Source organism: Leucopleurus acutus, assembly GCF_964270905.1.
Source record: "Leucopleurus acutus genome assembly, chromosome: 4".
NCBI lineage: Eukaryota > Metazoa > Chordata > Mammalia > Artiodactyla > Delphinidae > Leucopleurus > Leucopleurus acutus.
In genome coordinates this window covers 66,716,828-66,743,296 of record NC_139146.1, presented here as the reverse complement: position 1 = coordinate 66,743,296, position 26,469 = coordinate 66,716,828, and the positions used below count along the sequence as shown (strand labels likewise).

The window sequence follows — 26,469 nt, the reverse complement described above, 5'->3', positions numbered from 1 at the left end:
TAGCATTGAAATTCAAAATAAATTGTGGAAAAAAAAGAGCTAAAGGGAAAAGGAGGGAAAGGTGGTTAATATGGAAGCTCTTCAAGATAATTCCATGTAGAAGGTGGCTCCTATTATATCATTTAAATGCTATGTTAGAGGCAAGATAAATATATAGTATAATATTATATATGATATATGGCATAATATATGACATGTCATGATATGACATATGATATCCATGATATGGTAATCACCTCTGAAGAAAATATCCAAACACATTAACTAAAAGATTAAATTCAGTTAAGTTAAAAATATCTGGAAGCATACATAACTACAGCCATATAACAGTGAAGTTTAATCTCAATTTTACTATCTACTAGTTGTGTAATCTTGGGCATGATACTTAACATTAACTTGACATTTCTTGGATTTCCCTTCTGCAAAACAAAGATGACAATACATAACTCATATGGTTGCTTTGATAAATAAATGCTGTAATGCTGCAGGTCAGTAGGTCTCAGACTTCAGTTGCATCCCAGTCACCTGGAAGGTTTGTCGCCACCCCCAGAGTGTCTAATTAATTAGGTTTGGGATGGAGCCTGAGAGTGTGCATTTCCAATAAGTTCCCATGTGATTCTGGTGCTGTTGGTCTGGGGACCACACTTTGAGAATTACCGCTATAGATATTCAAATTGAAAAATGTGCACCCCTTACCAGCAGCAATAGAGAGAGAAATCTGTCCCTCTGCCTCCCAGGGTGACATCTATTACCTTGAGTAGGCTCCTTCACCATCCCATGGTCACTTGCATTTTTTTCTTTAGCTGGAGATCCTCACCATTCCCATCTGTGTCTTGAGCCTGAACACACATAAGTGTCTCATTAGCCAAGAACTGAGCATAACACGTAAGCTGCACTTAGTTCCACTACAGTTTCTTTTTTGGAAACAGGTGTCATATGTAAAAACTACACATATTTCTTCTGGAATTGGTCTGCTACATCAATGCCTGTGTGTCGGGTGTTCAGAGTGAACTGTGTCCCCGTGGTACCTTCATGAGCATCTGTCATAAATCTCAGAGCCATTCTACCCAGCTGGATGTCTGCCCTGATTCCTAATTTTCATCTATGTTTCCTACTAGAAAAACAGTATAGCTGTGACCTTCAGCCTGATCATGTTGGATCCTTCTCACACCCCCACTCCCAGCATGACCTCAAGGATAGACAGAGAAATCAAATTTCTAGTATTGGACTGTGTGAACTAGAAAGCTCACTGCCATAGACCTCATGTGTCCCAACTCAGACCTCCTTTTGATGCCACTGTCCATATCAAGTTCAAGATTACTCTGCAATCTGACTTGGGTTTTTGAACCTCAACCCCTCACGGAAGCTTATAAGAGGAATAGTGTAATAGACTGTAAAGAGCATGGGTTCTGGAGACCCAAAGACTTAAGTTAGAATCCTAGCTTGATTACCAGCTAGGAAGCCCTTGACCAAATTACTTAAGGTCACTTGAGCCTCGGTTTGCTTATCTGTACGATGGGAATAAGTTTGATTCATAAGATTAAATGAGATAATGCATATGAAAACACCGAATTCAGTGTCTGACTATAGTAAGTATGAGATATGTTAGATTTTTTAAAAAAAATCATAGTGATGATGAAGAGGATGATGACAACTGACAGAGGGAGGACAAAAAAGAAAAACATTCCTATTGGTGAAGTTAAATCTTTGGCTATTTTCTGGCCAGCTTCTGCCCCACATTTATCCCTCCACCTTAAACTCCCACCATGCCTTACATTGCATAGGACTTTAAAAATAAATTAAAAAATCTTTCCAATGGCTGTCCTAAATCCTAAGATCCAGGAATGGTCATTCTGTTCTTCCCATGATAGACAGGACTTAAAGAGTTAATAGGGACAATTACTCTGCTTCGTGGAATTTCTTAACAGTGGAGAGGTTCCCAGGAGCCCTCTCTTTATGTAGGGCTAGGAGTCTGGAGGTTGGAAACGTTGCCCCTAAGAAAGCCAGACCACACAGTGCTCTATTCTGCAATCTCATGAAATGGGCTCCTTAGTGAGAGACACATGCAATAGATGAAAAAGCAATGGACTAGAAGTCAGAACAGCTGGATTTCAGTTGCAATCTCTCACCAATAACTAGTTGTATGGCCCTGGACACTGTTTCGGAATATTTTCTCTCTTCCCTTGTGTGTAACATATATACTCACTCTGTAGGATCTCTTCTACCTTTCAAAAATTATGATTATCTCTGTTTTAATTTTGGCCCTGGATTAGTCTTCCATCCTGGAAGAATCATAATTGACATATAGGTTTGTCAATTTCACAGTTCATTTCATGAAAGTCCTGACAGTCACCCAGTAGCTAGCATCAAGAACTACATCATAGGAACTTCCCTGGTGGTCCACTGGTTACGACTTCACCTTCCAATGCATGGGGTACAGGTTCTAAGATCCCACATGCCTTGCGGCCAAAAAACCAAACCATAAAATAACAGAAGCAATATTGTAACAAATTCAATAAAGACTTTAAAAAATGGTCCACATCAAAAAAAAAAAAAGAAAATCTTTAGAAAAAGAAGAACTACATCATAATTGTGATGCACCACCTTGAATAAAAAACAGAAGAAAATAACACTGCATTCAAGTAAGATTTATGGAAAGGTAGTCCAAAATCTCATGGATACACACTTATTGTATCAACATTTCCGTAGTTCCATTTATGCCCTAAAGTACAAAAATAAATGCCTTTAACCTTTAAAAAAGCTATAATCAGGTAACAAAACAGGTTCCACAACATGATTTGATTTTTAAAGAACATACATAGAGTTATGCACACCAAGGTAATGGTGGTGTTTATCACTCAACGATAGTTACAGATTTTGTAAATTTTTTTCTTTTCTTATTATCAGTATTTTCTAATCTTCTACCATGTGCATGTATTTCTTTTGTAATAAAAAACAAAATGCAATATTCTGAATCCTGCTTCTCTATTTCACAGTGTTTTATAGTTTCTCTGCCTGAAAAGTAATTCAGAGTGCTACACTTCTAATCTTTTTATGGATGAAAAGGAGAAAAAAACATTCATAGCTCCCTAGCATGTTTTCCAAGCAGAACATTTTTTTCCATTAAACTCTATCCCATCTTTAAGAACTCTCTTATTGAGGTATCCTTAAACTATTGCCCTTAATTATGACTGTTTCTCATAAAGAAGCAAAAAGTGCTTAGCCTGACACACACACACACACACACACACACACACACACACACACAGGGTTGCAGGTTTCAGAGCTCAGATTCACCTGCTCTTCCCCCAACCAGCTATAGAGGTTTTCACACTGGGACACCTTAACAGACTGAAAGAGGCACAAAAGCAGAGTTGCCTACCTGGATCTGAATCCTACTCTAGGTTGAGTCATGACTCTGCTATCCTCAAGTTGTGTGACCTTGAGCCCTTTACTTCCCCTCTCACAGCCTCAGTTTTCTCATCTGCAAAATGAGTACACAACGTTGTCAGGACTGCGTGAGATCCTACTCGTAAAAAGGCACAGTCCAGTGCATGGAAAATAGTAATTACTTATTGGAGCACTGAATGGCTCAATAAATTTAACGATAATTAATTCTAAAATAAAACTTAAGCCTCCTCCCAAATAACTTCAGAAACTTAGCTTTTTTGGTCCAGTACAAAATCCCACCCCATCCTCATCAGTTTTCTCCTATTTGAGAGGAAAAAATATACTTAAAGTATATTTTAGGTAATTTTTCTGCTTCGATTTTATCATATCAAAACTCTACCTACACAATTTCTCAATTTTAAAATCTTTTAATGCTCAAATGAGCAATTTCTATTTCTCAATAAAAAGGTTATTATTTCTCAGAAGTAGAATTAATATCTAATCCATCTAACTACACAAACAGAATTTTTTGAGGTGAAAGGAAATTCAGAAGTAGCAATACCTTTTCTATTCAGACAGATGCCCGTTAATATAAACTTATGTTTATATAAGTTTAAAAAATATTTTGAATATTCACATATTCATACTCACTAGCTTTTAAGTTCCTAGCACTAAAACAAAAAGAAACTCTGTTAAATGTTATATTCAAAAGGGATGGTACAGTGTCTGTTAGTACATAAACTTAATCTCTCAAATTAATTATCAAACTATTTTGGTAGCAACTCAGTGGGGCAGTCTACTATAAAATGAGAGCAGAGGGATGTTGAAAGGACCATCCCCATCACCTTTCATGTTTCACTGATTTACTTATTAATCTGTTGTTCTTGTAAAGGCCTCTAATGGTTAATCTTGCTATTGCAATGTACTAGCTCTGCCATGTGAGTAGGGAAAGTACTCGGCCCATCTTTAAGTGTGGTTTATAATAATATCTGCTTCATAGAGACATTGTGAGGATTAGATGAGACAAATGTATAAATCATTAGCAGAATCTGAATATAAGTGCTTATTAAATTTTATGCAATATTATGATCATTATTTTTTATTACTGAGAAAATATGAGCATTGGAGAAGTTAACTTCTTAAGGTTTCTTTAAAGAAGACTATTTGAAAGAGATTAAGTTCCCATGAGAATAGCAATATGTCCTGGTCTATCTTCAAAGTTCATTCCTTGATAAATTAATTCCTCTTGTTACTCCCTTGGGCCAGCTTAGGAGAAAACCTCTTCAATTCCCTACTTCATGGGGTGATTTTACCCCATGAAGTTGACATTCACCTGGTTGAACTCAGCCCTTCACAACCAGTAATTAGGACTTTTTTTTCCTTAACTATAAAACCATTTAAAAATATGAGTACAAAATACAATGTGACAGATACCTGTAAGTGTAACAATGCTAAAATACCAAGATTAAGCATACACTAATATTTTGCTTTCTTTACTTCAATTCTCTCACTTTCTTTTCTAAAACATGAAATGTTACACCTATATCTCTACCCTCAATCTGCCATCTTCCTCCCCAGCAGTAACCACTATCTTAATGCTGATGTGTATTAGATTCATGACATTCTTCTACTTCATTACATATGTAGCATCCATAAATAGTACTATTTTTAAATTCTACATAAATGAATTATACTTAAAGTATAATTTGCAACTTACTCTTTTTTATTCAGCATTGCATTTTTGAAATAAACCATACTTACTCTTGTAGATCTGGAACATTCATTACAAATCTTTGCATAGTAATTGTTTGAATAAACAATGGTTTATACATTTATTCACTGTTAAACGGATTATTTCCCTTGTTACAAACCTGCTCAAAGACTCTCCCTGTGCACAAATGCCTGGGGTTTTCTAGGGTAAAGAAGTAATAAAATAGTAGGATGGACACCAGGTGCAAATTCACCTCTACAAAGTAATCACAAATTGCTCTCCAAAGTCAGCAAACCAATTTACACTCCAACCAACATGTATGTGGTTTCATCTTCCCCCACATCCTCATGAATGCTTGGTACTGTTATATGTATTGAATTTTTCTTATTTGTCATTGATACTATTTTCACATCTGCCTGAATTATTTGCCAATCCAATCATCTGCCAGGAATCTTGTAATGTCATTTTCTGAAAAAAGTCTTTGTAATATCAGGAGACAGAGCAAATGGATGCATGAGTCTAACAATTCAATCATTCATGAAGGATATTTTCTTAAATAAAAAGACAAAATCAGTGAAGGGGATGAGTCAACATCTGAAAATATAAATATGAACCAAAAATCATGTTCTTCTTATAAGGCAGCTGGAGGTAAGCCAACAAAAGAAATCCTAAAGTTCAACTCCTGCTCTGAAATTTAGGGTCATTTAGATTGTATTCATTCCTTAAGAAACCACAAAAGCTGCAATTTCCTCTTTGTATCTTTCAGAAGCAGGGCAGAAATAAAGTCCTCATAGAAATTAATAAATATTGCTGTGAGATCTCATATTCCACTTAGCTGGCAGATCAAGACTGGTTCAATAATTTATATATCAGTTGAGGATAAACTAATGAGCTCTGTGTATGAGGTTGCGTTTATGTAAACGGAATTGTATCCAACTCTTTCATGTTACAAATGTGCTTGCTACTGGGTCTTCATAAAAATAAAAACCACAGTGGTCCTATGAACACGAATGCCAATATTTTTATACAAAGTAATATTAAACACAATAATCTACTACACATTCCTACCTACCAATATTGTACCCATTTCCAGATAAAATTATGAAGAATAATCCTCGCCTTGATAAATGTAATTTTTAAGATTTAAAAAAAATTTTAGTTGTTGCTTCTGTCCTTTTTGTTTGCTTTTATTAGTCTATTCCCATTTATACTGCCTACCATTGAAAGATGATAATACTCAGCTATGTAAACTGTCTTTCATTATGGTCTAATCATTGGGATGTATTCTAAGTAATCTTACCTAAGAAAACATTCAAACACCTAGAAATAATACCTATACAGAATCCAATGAAAATAAAGCTGATGCTTGGTACTGGCACATTACATCCTAAGGCAGCCATAAAGGTGCTTTGATCTGGATCTCAACAAGACTCCGTAAAATATTTAAAATAATTTCCTAGTGTTAATGTTAATTTCATATGAGATAAAAATATATTGCATGCCCTTTCATTTTCATAACTTATTTCTAAGAGGGAGTAGGAGAAAGACTGCTTTGATATAAAGACCTTTTGAAAGTGACAATGCTTGATCACTGGATATTCAATAGAGGCAATGATTCAACTAAATTTATATTTGTAAGTGTAATCATTTACTAAGAAATGATTTTTAACAAGCCAAAATATGCATATTATTAATAAAACAACGCAGCGACTTTAGATATTTTAGATATCTAAAGAAAATTGTATCCAACGGAGATACAAAAGGAGAAGTTACAACAGACACCACAGAAATACAAAGCATCCTAAGAGACTACTACAAGCAACTCTATGGCAATAAAATGGACAACCAGGAAGAAATGGATAAATTCACAGAAAGGTATAACCTTCCAAGACTGAACGAGGAAGAAATAGAAAATATGAACAGATCAATCACAAGTAATGAAATTGAAACTATGATTAAAAATCTTCCAACAAACAAAAAGTCCAGGACCAGATGGCTTCACAGGTGAATTGTATCAAACATTTAGAGAAGAGCTAACACCCATCCTTCTCAAACTCTTCTAAAAAACTGCAGAAGAAGGAACACTCCCAAACTCATTCTATGAGGCCACCATCACCCTGATACCAAAACCAGACAAAGATACTACAAAAAAAGAAAACTACAGACCAATGTCACTCATGAATATAGATGCAAAAATCCTCAACAAAATACTAGCAAACAGAATCCAACAACACATTAAAGGATCATACACCATGGTCAAGTGAGGTTTATCCCAGGAATGCAAGGATTCTTCAATATACGCAAATCAATCAATGTGATTCATCATATTAAAAGACTGAAGAAGAAAAACCATATGATCATCTCAATAGATGCAGAAAAAGCTTTTGACAAAATTCAACACCCATTTATGATAAAAACTCTCCAGAAAGTGGGCATAGAGGGAACCTACCTCAACATAATAAAGGTCATATATGACAAACCAACAGCAAACATCATTCTCAATGGTGAAAGCATTCCTCTAAGATCAGGAACGAGACAAGGATGTCCACTCTCACCACTATTATTCAACATAGTTTTGGAAGTCCTAGCCATGGCAATCAGAGAACAAAAAGAAATAAAAGGAATCCAAATCGGAAAAGAAGAAGTAAAACTGTCACTGTTTGTAGATGACATGATACTATACATAGAGAATCCTAAAGATGCCACCAGAAAACTACCAGAGCTAATCAATGAATTTGGTAAAGCTGCAGGGTACAAAATTAATGCACAGAAATCTCTTGCATTCCTATACACTAATGATGAAAAATCTGAAAGAGAAATTAAGGAAACACTCCCATTTGCCACTGCAACATAAAGAATAAAATATCTAGGAATAAACCTACCTAGGGAGACAAAAGATCTGTATGCAGAAAACTATAAGACACTGATGAAAGAAATTAAAGATGATAACAACAGATGGAGAGATATACCATGTTCCTGGAATGGAAGAATCAATATTGTAAAAATGACTATACTACCCAAATCAATCTACAGATTCAATGCAATCCCTATCAAATTATCAATGGCATTTTTTACAGAACTAGAACAAAAAATCTTAAAATTTGTATGGAGATACAAGATCCCCGAATAGCCAAAGCAGTCTTGAGGGAAAAAATCGGAGCTGGAGTAATCAGACTCCCTGACTTCAGGCTATACTACAAAGCTACAGTAATCAAGATAGTGTGGTACTGGCACAAAAACAGAGATACAGATCAATAGAACTGGATAGAAAGCCCAGAGATAAACTCACACACCTAGGGTCAACTAATGTATGACAAAGGAGGCAAGGATATACAATGGAGAAAAGACAGTCTCTTCAGTAAGTGGTGCTGGGAAAACGGGACAGCTACATGTAGAAAAATGAAATTAGAACACTCCCTAACACCATACACAAAAATAAACTCAAAATGGATTAGAGACCTAAATATAAGACTGGACACTATAAAACTCTTAGAGGAAAACATAGGAAGAACACTCTTTAACATAAATCACAGCAAGATCTTTTTTGACCCTCCTCCTAGAGTAATGGAAATGAAAACAAAAATAAGCAAATGGGACTTAATGAAACTTAAAAGCTTTTACAAAGCAAAGGAAACTGCAAACAAGATGAAAAGACAACCCTCAGGATTGGAGAAAATATTTGGAAACGAATCAACAAAGAATTAATCTCCAAAATATATAAACAGCTCATGCAGCTCAATATTAAAAAGACAAACAACCCAATCCAAAAAATGGGCAGAAGACGTAAGTAGACATTTCTCCAAAGAAGACATACAGATGGCCACGAAGCACATGAAAAGCTGCTCAACATCACTAATTATTAGAGAAATGCAAATCAAAACTACAATGAGTTATCACCTCACACCAGTTAGAATGGGCATCACCAGAAAATCCACAAACAACAAATGATGGAGAGGGTGTGGAGAAAAGGGGACCCTCTTGCACTGTTGGTGGGAATGTAAATTGATACAGCCACTATGGAGAACAATATGGAGGTTCCTTAAAAAACTAAACACAGGGCTTCCCTGGTGGCACAGTGGTTGAGAGTCCGCCTGCCGATGCAGGGGACACCGGTTCGTGCCCCGGTCCAAGAAGATCCCACATGCCGCGGAGCGGCTGGGCCCGTGCACCACAACTACTGAGCCTGTGCTCTAGAGCCCGTCAGCCACAATGACTGAGCCCGTGTGCTGCAAGTATTGAAGGCTGCGCGCCTAGAGCCCATGCTCTGCAACAAGAGAAGCCACCGCAATGAGAAGCCCATGCACTATAATGAAGAGTAGCCCCCGCTTGCCGCAACTAGAGAAAGCCCATGCACAGCAACAAAGACCCAACACAGCCAAAAAAAAAAAAAGAGAGAGAGAGAGAGACCCAACATAGACATTAATATGAGCATATGTGATGTAGGGCACTGTTGCAGTCATCAAGCAACCATGAGATAATCCGCTGTAGCGCAGGGAATGGATAAATAGAAAGAGGGCAAGAATCCCAGTTTCTGATGACTTTGTTGAGCCACTAAAGTAACTAATCCTAGAATAGTCCTACTTTACAGAATTCTGATAATATAAGAGGATCAGCTAAGGAATGTATTCAGTTAAAAGTAATAGAAACCCCAATACAGGGGTTTAAACTAATAAATTTTTATTTTTCTCTTTCAACATTAAGTCCAGAGGTAGGAACAGAGTAGGGATAGAAGATGAGTGACATACAGTAATACAGAAAGGATGTATGTTTAAAGTATTGAGCAATACAGAAATAAAAGTATGGGTTTATAACAGGAAACCGGGAGGGAATATGAATTAGCCAGACCACAAAGTTTGGTCTAGAACGATGACTTGAGCTATGTTTAAGGTTATGTTTACTTCAATCTACCACGAACAGCCAAAAAAGCAATGCAAAAGATAAATATGAGATCGAGGGAACAAGTGAGCCAACATAGCTCCTCATGCCCTGGTTTCTCACGGAAGTACACCCAAAGTCATCCATTCTTTAATAGAGTGAGGAATCACATTGGAGGAAGCCACAATTGTGAGCTTTCTGTCTCTTATACTGTTAAGCTATAGAGGAACAGCTCAGGAATCAAGAATCTACATAGTCTGTTATTGTAAGAGGAAAAAAAAAAAACCATTCTACCAAGAAAAAAATCTTGCTAGACCTAATTCTGTGATGATTCCATGGCTGACACAGGATTTTAGAACTATATTGATAAAAGACAGGACTAGATATGGAGAAACAGATGCAAAACACCAGATTCTTGGAATGAGATCCCTGTGTTAAGGAGTCTAAAAAGCCAAGCCAGGGTGTGTTAGATTTTGCTATGCTCTATTATAGAATCATCTCTGATGCTGTGAAGCCCTCAACATCGAAAAGGAGAGCACGTGGCATGTGATGGAGATTTTAAATCCATTAAGCTTAGTCACTCAAAACTTTTCCTTCATTAAAACATAAAGAAGCAACATGCAAGGAAGTAAGTCAAGCTCCTAGCAGAGTTAAAGAACCAAGTGCACCAGGGAACTGAGCAGCAAGTGAAAGAAACTTCCAAAGGGCAGCTGCTGCTCGTAAAATCCACAAGTTCAATACCATAAGATGTGAGTCACAGAGGATTTTAAAACAGGTGAATGTGTGTGTGATGGAATTTGAAAGCAAAAGCACACACTGATAGCTTCAAGGGGCAACTGATGGTAAAAAGACAGTTTTTTAAAGAATGGTATTGAAAATAGCCTGGGGTGATTTACTGTAGGCTAGCAGTTCCCAAAGTACGAATGATTTCTGTACCAGCAGCATCAACGTCACCTAGCAACTTAATACACCAATCTCAGCCTCTGAGGTGGAAGCTGGCAGTCTAGCCAGTGTCAGGGTGATTCCAACACACACCCAAGTTTAAGAAACACTGGTGTGAGGACAAGAAATCCTAGCCACCAGTCGGTGTGGTGAGGTGACCAAGAGCACCAGCTCTGGAGTCACACAGCCCTGAGTCTGGATCTCAAATCGTCTGCTTCTAGATGCATGAAGTTCGGCAAGTACTTAAATCCTCCAAACCTATTTACAAATACACCTATCTTAGAGGTTCATTGTAGGAATTACCAGTAACATTCATGAAACCTGCTCAGTAAACAATATTAACTATTATTTCATCATCAACATCTTCATAGCACTGTCTGAAGGCATGACTATACTACTTCTCTGCGTGCAAAGGCACTGAGATACTCAATGTTCAATATATTCTGTAAAACAATGAGTACCATTTTGTAGCAATATTTGTATACAAATAGTTGAATTACTAATAATAGTAACAACTCTTCTATGATTTAACATATTTGGCATTGTTCTAAGGGCTTTACATACATTAACCCGCTGAATCCTGTTTAATCCTCACAAAAACTCTATAAGATAGAGCCTATTATTATCCCCACTTTACAGATAAGGAAACTGAGGCAAGAGGGGTTAAGTACAGTGCCCAAAGTTACAAAGCTAGAAAGTGGCAGAGTCAGACAATCTGTCTGTGTGCTTAACCACTACGCTATACCACTTCCCTAAGTTAAAAACAAATTTTGATGTTTAGGGCAGAAGTTTCAGCTGTCTAGAAAAATACACTTACATGAAATATCTCGTTCTCCAAGGGACTGGAAAAATGAAACTTCCTATTCTTAGTTCTGCTACCTGCTCTGTAAGCATCTCTTCTGTACGCATTAAATGCACTCAACCGATTCCACAGACAAGCTGGTGGCCTAAAAAGTGGGATGGCTGTTCCCTCTAAAATGGGAGGAAGAAATAAGAGGCATAGGAAGAAATAAGAGGCAGGAAGAGCTAGTGAGAAATGCACTTAGTGGGAAAATTCATTGAGTTCCCCCCAGCCTCTAATGTTCTCAGTGCAAGGGCATTCCAGGAAAACAGAACAAACTATTACCCTCTGGCAGCAACAGTATCTCTGCTATGTCTGAGTCAGATGCTCAGATGGCTGAATGTACTCCGAGGAAATAAGAGAACAGAGCTCAAGGGGAACAGGCTGCTTTGCTCTGAGTTGCTCTCTGTATGCCTGAGCAAGCTGCCTGGATACCTGTGTATGCGTGGAAGGAAGCAGTTTCCTCGACCTTGCTTGATAGAGTTTTATGGATATATGGCAGGGCTTTCAAAACTTCTCAGTGTTCTAAACAAGAGAATTCAGACTCCAAAGCTGCAATAGAAGGAGGCAGTCCTTTGGACAGAAAGCTGCAAGACAGGTCAATTTTACCCTTAACTCGTTCAATCTCTGGCTTTTGAATGCCTGCCAAATTCTTTAGGCTTCTTCAAGGTGACCAATCCAAATAATTCACTCACTGTTTCAACATTCTCAGTTGTCAGTTGTTCCGAGTCTTACTGCATTGTGATAAGAAAAAAACAGAAACAAAAGCAAAAGTCCCTATTTCGTTCCCAATGCCAGAAAACAAACTGCGATGAAATTGAGAGAATGTGAAATGAGCTTTCCCCCTTAATATTTAGGGTGAAACATGCATTGGACCAGGTTTTTGGCAGAATGGAAATTTCAGTAAGTGTGCTACTCCTGTTTTCTCTTGCTGAAAGTGGTATCTCATTGCCAACACACACATTCCCTAAACATCTGTTATGGAAGCAGACATTGAAAAAGAAATACCTATGGTTTACTCTATAAATTTTTCCACTATCTAATCTACAAAGAAATACTAGAAGCAGTAAGATTTCTTATATGTTGAGTAAAATGTTTCCTTTCACTATGACTGTTCATTTGTTCCAACAGCGAGAGTTTTTCTATAATGAGAATATTTCCCCTCATCTTCCATTCAACTTATCTGCAAAGAATTCCTAAAAGTTAAAGAACTTTCAGCTTTTGCTAGATGTGTAATAATATTAAGAAATTAATATTAATTTATAGGTGTGATAATGGTATTTTTTTAAGTTTAGTGACTTTGATCTCCTTCAGGAACTAAGCTTCCCACATAACAGAAGGGAAGGACTCCGTAAGGTCTATGGAACAAATTGCCTCAATGTCTTTCATAAGAAAGGCATTAGGTCAATTACTTAGCATAAAAGTCTTTCTTAAGTGCCATAAATTTAAAAAGAAACATCCTCTTATTTTCCATTTTATATAATCCCTTTCAGTAACTCCAAAACTCTCAACAAAGTACTTTTCACGTAGTTTTGACAGCTGTGTTCTGGGGATTGAAGAGATGGGGGAGTAACGGGATTGAGGGCTCCACCTTACCTCTGAGGTCTTTACTCAGTGTTTCCTTTTCTAAGAATCCATCACCAACCCTAACATCTACTCTCTATGCTCCCTTCAGGACAACTCTCCATTTCTCCATTTGTTTCTATTCAATTCACCATCATCATTCAGGGTAACTAGATCTTAAAACTAAAAGTAACCAATTAGAAAAAGCCTTGGAAAATAAACAAAATCCAATCCAATGTTGTTGAAAGAACTGTACACATTAATGTTGACAGGAATAAATATGAAGAGAATGAAAATAGAATAACACAGTAATGGATTAGTTGAAATGAATCAAATGGACCAAATATGGACTTCTGTACATGGAGAGAAGTATTTGGATTACTTGAATCTAGAGAATGAGCCCTGTTGACAGACACAGATGCTAGAAAAATTTCAAGGGTATCTGTAGTTCTAGAGCTCAGATGTCCTAAATGACATCTCTGGTTAATATTCAACCTCAGCCAACTGAGAGTGTAATCTCCAAAAGTGCTTGTAATGCTAACCCTAAAATTGTGTGGATGACGTAATTGTTTTCAAGAGAATTACTAGCTTTAAACCTGGAGAATGATGCATTCATATGGTTAAGTAAATCAAACTTATAGTACTAATATTTTTTAGTAAAGTTTAGAAATAATCAATGTATTTAAGAGAATTCTACCTATTACAAAAATATTTCATCCTTGTGATTCCAAACTAAACTGACAGGACTGAATAATTGATTTAGTCAAAGAAATTATGTTGAGATCCACCAGTATTAGAAAATTTAAGAAAGCCTAAGACTTATTTTTATAAGTTAAATTTATCCTATTTTAATGGTTACTTAAGTACTTGGAAGGCTCTTTCAGGTGAGTAAAGGACTTAAAAAGAAAACAAAATGTACCAACTTAATAAGTGTAGTTTAAAACATTTAAAGGAGTTTTTGTTTATGAAAAGAATCAAACATTAACACCTCCTTAAAGTAATTCTTAAAATTTGCTACATTTTTAAGTCGAATAAAATGATTAAGTTGAATTTCAAAGCTTAAGAAAGAACTATGTTTTTAATATATAAATTTAATACATTTAATATTAAATTTTAAAAATAAAGTTTGCTTTGGATAACTTTTTCGGGATCCAAAAGCCGTCCTCAACAACACGGAAAACTAACATCGACAAGACGGCCACAGCAGCTTCCTAATATGGTATGCCACCCTTCCCTCACAGTGCAGTCTGTACACAACTCAAAGACTGATGCTTCCATAATGCTATTAAGTACCATCTCTCTTCAGAGACCTCTAATTCTTTAATTTTTCCCTTTTCTGATTTTAAAGAGAGACAAAATGGAAATAGAAGACCTTTCTATGTTTATTTCATCCATTGCTTTTGTGAGTCTTGTTTTCACCCCTAAGATTTTTTCTTTTTTAATTTTTATTAAATTTGTTTAAATTTAAAAAAGAAGTTCACCCATTTTTCCCACCCCCCAACAACCCTTGTCTCTTGCAGCCACCAATCTGATCTCTGTATCTATGAGCTTATTGTGTTTTTATTTTTTGTTCATTTGTTTATTTTTAGATTCCACATATAAGAGAGATCAAATGATATTTGTCTTTCTCTGACTTATTTCACTTAGCATAATGCCCTGGAAGTCCATTTGTGTTGTCACACATGGCAAGATTTCATTATTTTTATGGCTAAATAATATTCCATTATGTCTCTCTCTATATATATGCAATTTCTTTATGCATTCATCCACTGATGGACATTTAAGATTGTTTCCTTATCTTAGCTATTGCTACTAATGTTACAATAACCATAGGAGTGCATATATATCTTCAAATTAGTGTTTTTGTTTTCTTCAGATAAATACCCAGAAGCAGAATTGCTGGATCATATGGCAGTTCTATTTTTAATTTTTTGAGGAACCTCCATATTGTTTCCCATAGTGGTTGTACCAATTTACATTCTCACCAACAGTTTATGAGGGTTCCTCTTTCTCCACATCCTCGCAAAACTTTCTTGTCTTTTTTTATAATAGCTATTCTAACAGCTGTGAGGTCACTATCTCATTGTGGTTTTGACTTGCATTTCCCTGATGATTAATGATGTTGAGCATCTTTTCATGTACCTGTTGTATTTTTTTGGAAAAATGTCTATTCAGATCCTCTGCCTATTTTTAACTGGGTTGTTTGTTTTCTTGCTATTGAGTTGTATGAATTCTTTTTATATTTTGGATATCAGCCCCTTATCAGATATATGATTTGCAATTCTTTTCTCCCATTCAATAGGCTGCCTTTTCATTTTGTTGATGGTTTCCTTTGCTGTACAGAAGCTCTGTAGTTTGATATAGTCTTACTTGTTTATTTTTGCTTTTATTTCTTTTGCTTTTGGTGTCAGATTCAAAAAATCAGCGCCAAGACCTATGTCAAGGAGCTTACTGCCTATGTTTTCTTCTACGAGTTTTATGGTTTCAGGTCTTATGCTCAAATTTAATTCATCTTGAGTTAATTTTTGTGTATGATGTAAGATAGTAATTTGGTTTCATTCTTTCACAAGTGGCTATCCAATTTTCCCAACATCATTTATTGAAGACACTGTCCTTTCCCCATTGTATATTCTTGGCTCATTTGTCATAAATTAATTGACCATATATGTGTGGGTTTATTTCTGGATTCTCTATCTTGTTCTATTGATCTACGTGTCTGTTTTTATGCCAGTACCATACTGTTTTAATTAGTATAGTTTAGTTTGAAATCAGGGAATGTGATGCCTCCAGCTTTGCTCTTCTTTCTCAAGATTGCTTTGGCTATGCAGGCTCTTTTGTGATCCCATACAATTGTTAGGATCATTTGTTCTATTTCTGTGAAAAATGCAATTGGAATTTTGATAGAGACTGCAGTAAAATCCATATTTTACTTTGGGTAGTATGGACAATTTAACAATATTAATTCTTCCAATCCATGAGCATGCAATGTCTTTCCATTTATTTATGTCTTCTTCAATTTCTTTCATTAATATCCTGTAGTTTTCAATACACAGGTCATTTACCTCCTTGGTGAAATTTATTCCTAGGTATTTTATTCTCTTTGGTGCAATTGTAAATGGAATTATTTTCTTAATTTCTCTTCCTAATACATTGTTATTAGTGTAAAATGCAATCGATTTTTGTGTATTTACTTTGCATCCCACAACTATTGAATTCATGTATTAGTTCTAACACTTTTTGATGGAGTCTTCATGGTTTTCTATATATAATATCATGTCACCTGCAAATGTTGACAGTTTTACTTCTTCCTTTCAATTTGGATGCCTTTTATTTCTTTTTCTTGTCTAATTGTTCTGGCTAAGACTTCCAATACTATCTTGAATAAAAGTGGTAAGAGTGGACAGCATTGTCTTGTTCCAGATCTTAAGGGAAAAGGTTTCAGCTTTTCACTGTTGAGTATGACGTTAGCTGTGGGATTGTCATACATGGTCTTTATTATGTTGAGGTATGTTCCCTCTATACCCAGTTTGTTTAAAGTTTTTATCATAAATGGATGTTAAATTCTGTCAAATGTTTTTTCTGCACCTATGAGATGATCATATGATTTTTATCCTTCATTTTGTTAATATGGTGTATCACACTGATTGATTTGCAGACGCTGAACCATTTAAATGAATGGAATAAATTCCATTTGATCATGATGTATGATCCTTTTAATGTATTGTTGAATTCTGTGTGCTAATATTTTGTTGAGGATTTCTGCATTGATGTTCATCAAGGATATTGGCCTATTATTTTCCTTTTTGTGGTATCCTTGTCTGGTTTTGGTATCAGGGTAAATTTGGCCTCATAAAATGTGTGTGTAAGAGTTCCCCCTCTTCTATTTTTTGGAAGAGTTTGAGAAGAATTAGTAACAATTCTTCATTGAATGTTCGGTAGAACTTACCATGAAGCTGTTTGGTCCTGGACTTTTGTTGGTTGAGAGGTTTTTGATTACTGATTCAATCTCCTTGCTAGTAATCTGTCTGTTCAGATTTTCTATTTCATCATGATTCAGTCTTAGTAAGTTGTATGTTTCTAGGAATTTATCCATTTCTTCTAGGTTGTCCAATTTGTTGGTGTATAAATGTTTAAATTTTATTTGTCTTTAAAACAGGAAGTCACCTTAATAACTAATAACTTATCAACAATAAATTAAGTAAACGTATGTTATTTGACTATACAAAGAAAGGCAATATTGAGGGAAATGCCTCTAGTACCTAAAATCATTTAATTTTACGTCACTCAGAGTATAAAAACAGTTTGGATGCACCAGATGATAATAGCTAAAATTTGTACATTATAATAAATTATCTCATGTACTTCTCACAACATTCTGATAAAATAGGTATTATAATTAGTCCCCATTTACATATGAAGAAACTGAGGCACAGAGAAGTTAGGTAACTTGGCCAAAGTCATACTACTGGTAAGTGGTAGAACCTATATATGAACCTAGTTGTTTGATTGTAAAGCCTGTATGTTAACCCACTAGCCAATCTGAGGTTCTGAAAGGTTTTTTAATGATATTCTCAAAATCCAACCACTAGAAAGAACCAGAACTGAGGTGCAAACCAGGTCTTCTGATTCCAGTTCTTTTCATTAAGTCAGGATTGATACCAATGAGGTTTTTAGATTAATCATACGTTTTTTTCAGACTACTGAAAGCTATGGTAACATTAAAAGATAAACAAAACACTTCTGTCAATTAAGCATATGCTAAAATATAACATACACTTAGCACCTTTCAAAGAAAGTAATGAAGGTAATCTCCCCTCCGTGAATGTCAGAATTTCTGGTTCAATAAAAAATCGACCCAACATGTAAAAAGTTCAAACATAATCATATCTATATCTATACTTATATCTGTAACTACACAGAGAAGATTATCTTTTCTTTTCAGATAAACAGACTATTGTCCTTTACTCTCCATAGTCCCATAAGTATTATGAAAAATGCCTCATGTTACATTCAAGCTTAATTTTTTAAAAATCATCACTTCCTCTGTTAATTGAACAGATCTTTGACGTCTCCATCTTGATCTCTTTACTTCTACTGTAATTCATGCTCCATATTGTTACCACCACAAAAATCTTTTTAAAACACAATTTTATCCTGTGCTACCTAGGGCCTACTGTAACTCCCTTTCACCTTGTGCATTCATTCTAACACCTCTGTTGATTTGCATGGTCCTCCATAATTTGGTTCCCATGTACTTATTCAAATCTTCTCAGTATTTCTCAACCTACAGGTCTCCCTTTTCCTCCTTCACTGTCATTTTAGATCAAGAGCAAGTCAGGAGACTCACAGACACAGAGAACAGATTAGTGGTTGCCAAGGGGGAGGGGGTTGCGGGAGGGATGGAGTGAGAGGTCGGGGTTAGCAGATGTAAGCTATTATATATAGAATGGATAAACAACAAGGTCCTACTGTATAGCACAGAGAACTATACTCAATATCCTGTGATAAACCATAATGGAAAAGAATATTTAAAAAAGCATATATATGTATGTGAATCACTTTGCTGTACAACAGAAATTAACACACACACACACACGCACGCACACACACATGCACACACACACACAAAAGGGGAAGTCAGAAGAAGCCAATGGGGGCCAACACTAGGCACAGGATTAAAACAAGCGGCACTGGAAACCTTGAGGGGCTATGCAGGCAACAGACTGCAGCCACTTCAATTAGAGGCTATATGGCTGCTGAAAGCCTGGGAGGCAAGTTGGAATCAGAATAGCATGGATTCAGGAACAGGAGGAAAGAGGTTCCAATTTAACAGGCAAAGGTCAGCTTTTAAGAGGTTAGACTAAATGAAAAACAGACAAGAGAACACAGGCAGGGAAGAGGAGCTGACATTTCAGGCCTAGGTCCAGAAGCAGATCTATCCAACAGGTCCAAGCCTCTGCTCCCGTCCTTGGCACTAGCTCACTTCACTCCTGCCTCCGGAATATCCAGCTTCCACAAGCCCTGAATCTATAGCTGGTTTACCTTCTTTACGCCTTTTCTTTATAGTGTTTTCTTTCTTTAGAGTGAATACTAAAATGTAATCCTGAGTTAAGTATTGATTCTCTTTCTCCATTTGGTAGATTTCCTCAGAGTTCAAAGTTGGAAAGAATCTACAGTGATAAATGATTCCTCTTTCCAGCAAATGTTGTTCCTGAGAATTTCTGGGGTCAGAGGGAAAAAAACAACATTGTGATTTTCCAATATATCTGCTAAACGCTGCAGTGAGTTATGAACCTGAGCAGTGGATATATCATCCAAGAGGCACAAAAGCAATCGGCAAATATTTCACATTTGATAGCTATGGCTTATTTCAATTCATCAGGAAACCATCTTAAGCCTGGCATTCTTTCCAAATTAAAAGTGATGGAACTACAAAATTGTATTTCATAATCATATTTATGTCATTTACCACTATATTCAATTTTTAATAAACATTCCTTTCTTTCAATACTTTTACCTCATTATTATCACCTCTTCTCCTTTGAAATAACACCTAATATGACATGGCAAGAAAAAGAAGTGAAATTTTCTTAAGAGTTTTTTCATTTCCAATATTGGCTTTCTGGTAAACATCAAAGAAATAAATTAAAATAAAATGTCTTGTCTTCACTGGTTATCCTTTTCATATAAGAAACATGACACCATTTTCAAGATAAATGCCATAACATCCAGTAGAAATAAAATGTTAATGTCTATTTTCAGATATATTATAAAGGTACATATACACATTTTTGAAGAGTTCCAGATATAAGTGTGAAAACCCAGAAATACTTTTAAGTACAATCAATATATACAGGTGTAGACTATCTTTCCATTAGAATATGATATACAGTTGTGATTTTATATTTATTTACTTACATAATCATTTGATCATAATTTTTCATTGGTCCAGAACCTATTGGTTTAGCTGACCATTCAATCTTAAATACTCAGCTCAGTATCTAGAACGTGGTGGGCACTCAATAAATTGCACTGAATGCATGAAGAAAAAGCATCTCTAGTTATACATAACAACCATACCAAGGGGCAAGAGGAAATTTCTGGAAATGATGGATATGTTTATTATCTTGAATGTGGTGATGGCTTCGTAGGTGTTTATATGTATGTCCAAACTTATTAAATTCTACACTTTAAACATATTAAGTTTATTGTGTGTCAATTATACCTCGATAAAGCTGCTTTTTAAAGTATCAGAATTCATGAAAATACTACAGTAAATGTATTATCCATGAAGTATATTTTACAATAATATTTTACAGAGACTCAGCATTACTGGAATGTTGTTTTGTTAAGTTTGGGAAAAGAAACAGCACTTCTAAATTAAGAATTAATTTTCACTTCCTGGCTCTGGTAGAATGGAAGTTTTTAAAGTAAAAATCATGCCATTTAGTTAGTCTCTTATCAGTTTGAAATGATAAGTCTGAATTCAAGATCTCAATACCAGGATTATTTTGCCTTGAACGTTCATTTACTTTTTGAGTAAAAAATTCAGTAAATGTTTTTTCTGAAAACTTGTGTGTGAATCAAACACTATTTTAAATGTACTGGAGTATATTTTAAAATTCTTTTCTATTGAGTCTTTTCATATAAAACAAATCAACATTTTAAATCTCATTTCATTTAAACAGGAGCAAAATATTTTCAATTATAGTGAAGAAAAAAATCATTGTACTATTTTTTGTTGGAAATTCCCACTATATGAAGAAGATAATAATGTTTAAAGACATTATAACTTTGACTTAAAACTTTGCTAACATGTTTGGAAAGAGAATGGTAAACTCATGAGAAATGAATCACAGGCATGAGAGAAAAGTATTGATTTTAACATTATGAGTAAGAATAAGTGACTGGATTATTCAGTGACAGTGGATTTAGAGCTTTTGGTTGAAATCAGTTTTTCTTTTGTTTTGTTTTGTTTTTTCATCTGGCATTTCTTATTCTGATTAAATTCTCTTGAATATTCTGATGGTTTCTGAGTGCACTTTTAAAAACATGAGTGCTTTAAAGACATGACACTTATTAATACAAAAAAAAAGCAAAATCCAAATAATCCCTATTGACACTTAAAAAATCTTATAGTTAGAAAATGCAAACAATGCAGAAAAGTATCAAATAGGAAAAATAGGAACCTCCCTCCTCACTACCCCAGTCCTTCCACCCAAAGGTAAATTATTGTTTTATGCTTTTCTATAAAATAATATATATATAAAATTCATTTATTTACCAAAGTGAATCATATTATACACTCTGTTTTATTACAGGCATTTTTTTACTTAATATATTTTGATACTCTTTCCATATCAGCACATGGTGATGACTACATTCTTTTTGCCCCTACACAATGCTTCAGTGAATATCTTTGCACACACATCTCTGTTATATGGGTTTTGTTACAGTGAGTCCAGCAAGAACAAGCTACTCCAATCAGTCTATTGTTTTAAAAATTCGATCATTTGATTTTAACAAAAGCCAATATGGTATTCAGAAGCTTCTTCTGGTATCAAGTACTTCATGGCAAATATGTTCTATTATTTCATGACAAAGTAATATATTCCAGTATACATGCTTATGAAGGGTAAAACTTATTATCTATTCAAATAAAATACTATCTATTCTTTGACTTATTTCCAGTCTCCAATCTTAAGGAACCAGATCATTCACAGTACACTCATTTTCCAGTTCATTCATTCATTCAACAAATATTTATTGATCCTGTGCCATTTGACACACACTGTTCTTAACGTTAGACAAATTGTAATAAGTAAGACAACAGAGCAAGACCTATTTATCATAAACAGGTAAACCAACAAACAAGAAAACTTCAGAGATAAGGGCTATGAGAAAAACAGACTAAGGCAATGTGGTGGTGGCTAGCACTGGGGAAGTGGGGCAATATCAGCTGGGGTGGGCTGGGATAATCTGAGCCCAATGACCAAATAAGGGGTAAAAGGAGATGAGCCTGAGAGGCAGGCAAGGGCAAGATCAGGAAGGGTTTGGGCTTCAATCCAGGTGCCGCCGGAAGCCACTGAAGTCCTAAGAAATGACATAAACTCATTTGTGTTTTAAAGAAATTAAAATTCATTTGTTTTTTAAAATAATAATAATGACATTGACTCATCCTAAAATAATGAACTCATTTGTGTTTTTAAATAATAATAACTATGAATGGGCGACAAAAGTAAAAGCAGGGAGATCAGTTAGGAGGCTACTGCAGGTGAACGATGATGGGGGCCTGTACGAGGTAGAGGTGGAGATGAAATGTGGATAGAAGTAAGACATATTTTTAAAACTGAGCCTAAAGAACTTGCTGGTGCACCGGAGAGGTGTGCATGTAAACGATGGTGATAGAAAAAGAGCAATCAAGATGGGAAGACCTGGGGAAAATGCCTTACAAGCCCAACAGCATAATAATATCTTAACCATACCATAATGATGTCATAATAATCTCTTAACCATAACAGTATCTTCACCATCCATTGAATCAATATACCAACCACACACCAAAGGTAATAAGCATCTTTTCTTACAATAACCAGGTAGCTTTGCGACTAGATAGAATTTATGTTATATCTTAACCTCAATTTTAAACTAAAAGATATAATTATCTAAACTTTAAGATTAATTTACCCCATTATTTTGTGCTTTTGCAAAAGAATTTAGAATGTAGTTGCCAGCATTATCCAGCATCTGTATTCTATAGTCGTATAGTATTCAACTTTGCATTCCTCCTTCTCAATCAGAAGCAGGGTTCTCAAGTACATCTCCAACTACCTTCAGGATGTAAGTTCCCAAAGCACTCCTGGGTATATCATAAATTAGTAAATTAGTGAGCATGCCTCTGTCACCTAGTTAACTATGAGTTCCTCCCAAGAAGGACCAATTCTTAATTCTCGGTGTCCCCAACAACAACAACAAACTCAAGGCAACATCACGTAATTAGTAAGTGAAAAACCACCAAGACAGGAATATGCTCAACATCTCTTTGACTTGCTGGACTTGATAATTTTTGTGGCTCACACCTCTAGAGACAATTTTTTAAACAGCTTTATTAAGATATAATTCACATAACATACAATTCCCACATTTTAAGTGTACAGATGAACATATCTACGAAACGTACTCACAGATATAGAGAACAGACAGAGGTGTGGTTGCCAAGGAGAGGGGGTCGGGGGGAGAGATGGATTGGGAGTTTAGGGTTAGCAGATGTAAGCTATTATATATAGAATGGATAAACAGCAAAGTCCTACTGTATAGCACAGGGAACTATATTCAATACCCTGTGATAAACCATAATGGAAAAGAATATGAAAAAAATATATATATGCATAACTGAGTCACTTTGTTGTACAGCAGAAATTAACACAACATTGTAAATCAAATATACTTCAATAAAATTAGAAAAAATAAAAATAAAGTGTACAGATTCTCAGTGAGATCCCTGTAGTCCAATTGGTCTCTTGGTTCTCCCCAACCATATATAGTCTTCTATCATTCCATTTCCTTAACCATTCATTAAAAAATCATAATTGAGCACTTAACTATATGCCAAGCATTCCTTTTCACTTCTACCGACTTAACCCCTACTTCAAAACCTAGCTCAAGTATGTTGATCACTCAGCTCTTGGAATCTCCCCTTCTCTCAATGCTTCTAGTGTTGCTGCTGGCCTACTTGGCATTAAGTGTCAGCCATCTTGTTACACTGCTGGTTACTTTAACAAATGCATTGTCTTTGTAACTTAGCATTCTGGCTGGGCACTTCACACATGTTATGCATTCAATGGATACTTTGTGGAGGATAAAACCTGGCCCTTGGAAAAGTTATTCTTGAATAACCCGCTTCCTTCTAGGTCCATCAACGGTGCAGTCGCAGGACCTGAATGTTTTTAAATGATCTTGCTGACATCTGAGTTGTATTACAGGTTCTGTGACAAGGTCATGTTGCTGGCACCAGAGCTCCCTGCCAGGGGCTAGCGCACTGTGCAATGGAAGATGAGGAGATCTGAGAGGACTTTGAAATCAAGCACATGCAGATTAGTACAACATTCAACTTCAATCAGGGTTCTGAACCAATAAAAACACGTGTGCTTTCTAACAATCAGAAATGAATGGTTTTTCAGAAATGAGTTGGGGGGCGTGAGATAGGGAGGGTGGGAGGGAGATGCAAGAGGGAGGGATTATGGGGATATATGTATACGTATAGCTGATTCACTTTGTTATACAGCAGAAACTAACACAACATTGTAAAGCAATTATACTCCAATAAAGGTGTTAAAAAACAAAACTGGGGAAAACAAAACAAACAAACAAAACAGAAATGAGTTAGGTAGGATACTCCTGCCATTACGGATAAAGTGACAGCGTAACTTGGGAAAGGACACACAGTGAGCTATGGACTATATCATGAAATGTTCTTCTGTGTATGAAAGACTCTTGTCATTTCCTGTATGAATGATGTATGTTGTCAACTTTGCCGATGGGTTGTTAATGGGAAACACACAGACATATATAAAATAGATTGGTCTATAGAAAACAGAGGTAATCTCTGGAACTCCAGTTAATTACTATCTGTAAATAAGCAGAATTGAACTTCATTTCAGGGTCCATAGGAATTACAAAGGTGATTGCTCATTAACCAAATACTGGTATGCTGCTGTGCACTGATTTTGAATAGAAGCTGGTTCTGGCTTTATATAAAATTCTATCTAAAATGTTAATCACAAAAGCACTGCATTTTTCTCTGGGTTCTGTTCACTAACTTTTAGAGCTGATTTTTTAAAACTATTTCCTTGTTGTACTTACCCTTTTATTTTTTTTCAGATGCATGTTCATCAAGCCAGAGGGAGTCTGCTTTATACAAGGAGATCCCGGACCTGGAAAGGAATAAAAAGGGCCAGTGATGACTGTCCTGAAAAGGCTGTGTGTTCATTTCTTACTTTTAGAAGACCATACTTGTAAATCAAGACCATCACTGAAATAAACACCTTTGAGTCCTGCTCTACCCTGCAATGTTTCATGAATGCTGGAAATACATTTTCTTTGTTCTAATCCCAGCCTCCGAATCAGAGCCAAGTAGAGTGGGTTCTTCATAAATACGTACTGAGTATCTGACTCAGAATTAATGTAGGGCAGGGCTCTGATTAGCAAACGCTACCTGCAGGAGACAGAGGAAACACCACAAATGGAGATAAGATGCTATCAGCAGGTTTTATTTTTTCATGAGGCTTGGGAATAATCACTTATCTCTCTGTTCAAACCTTTCCAGATCTCTCCCTTCAGGACCTGAAAGAAGTTCACAATAAACGCCTCCACGTAAAGCCCTCTTCCACCGAGTGCTGGAGGAAGAGCACAAGATGAGAGAAGCAGCAAATTGTTTCCAACTCAATTTATTCCTTTCTCGCCATTTCAGCGGCTCGCCACGATCTATTCAATATATAAAACCTTACAGCCTAACTTAAAGATGAAATCAACGATAAATAAAAACTACCGTACTTGTTCTGATAACTTGTTTGCATAGATCTCCTTATACAAAATAAAAGGTAACGAAGTTACCCTTATTTGTAGGATATGGGGCAAACTAAAATTTAATGTATTTACGGACTTTATACTAGGCTCCCTCTCCCCTTTTCAGGTAAAACTACTGCTCCCAACTTCCTGCATGTTTGACTAAAAGCAAAATTTGAAGCACCTGGCCCAACAGTTGACTTTACTGCAAGTCCAGAGGTTTGTCAGGCTGCAGAACACGCACTAGCTGGATGCACCCGGCCACTCGCAGGCCGGCCCCAGACGCACATGAGCACCATGGGCAGGAGGAGCCACCAGCGCCCGAGGACCCCGGCCTCAGAACCTGTTGCTCGTGGACCAGGCGAGTGAGCCGGTGCGACACAGGTCGCGAGGGCTGTTGGCGGTGCATGGAGGCTGGAATTGCATCCGGGGGTGGCCAACACGCAGTGCCCTTCCACAGCTCCTAGCCCTTGACGCCCCAGGCCCTTTCGCCGCTCTCCAGCCCACTCAGACCCAACCCCACTTCCGCACCACGGGCGACTCCATTGTTATTAAAACTAGAGGGTGGCGGGAGAGGATTTGC

General features: G+C 36.1%; 1 long non-coding RNA gene across 1 annotated transcript; it reads right to left on the bottom strand.

Moving 5' to 3' along the window:
• Positions 1 to 740: 740 nt before the first annotated feature.
• Positions 741 to 26,353, bottom strand: LOC309960896. The gene is made up of 3 exons (XR_014326146.1): positions 26,071 to 26,353; positions 25,185 to 25,255; positions 741 to 839 (listed from the first exon to the last, which is right to left on the bottom strand). It is a non-coding gene; the product is annotated as an uncharacterized lncRNA (long non-coding RNA).
• Positions 26,354 to 26,469: the final 116 nt, after the last annotated feature.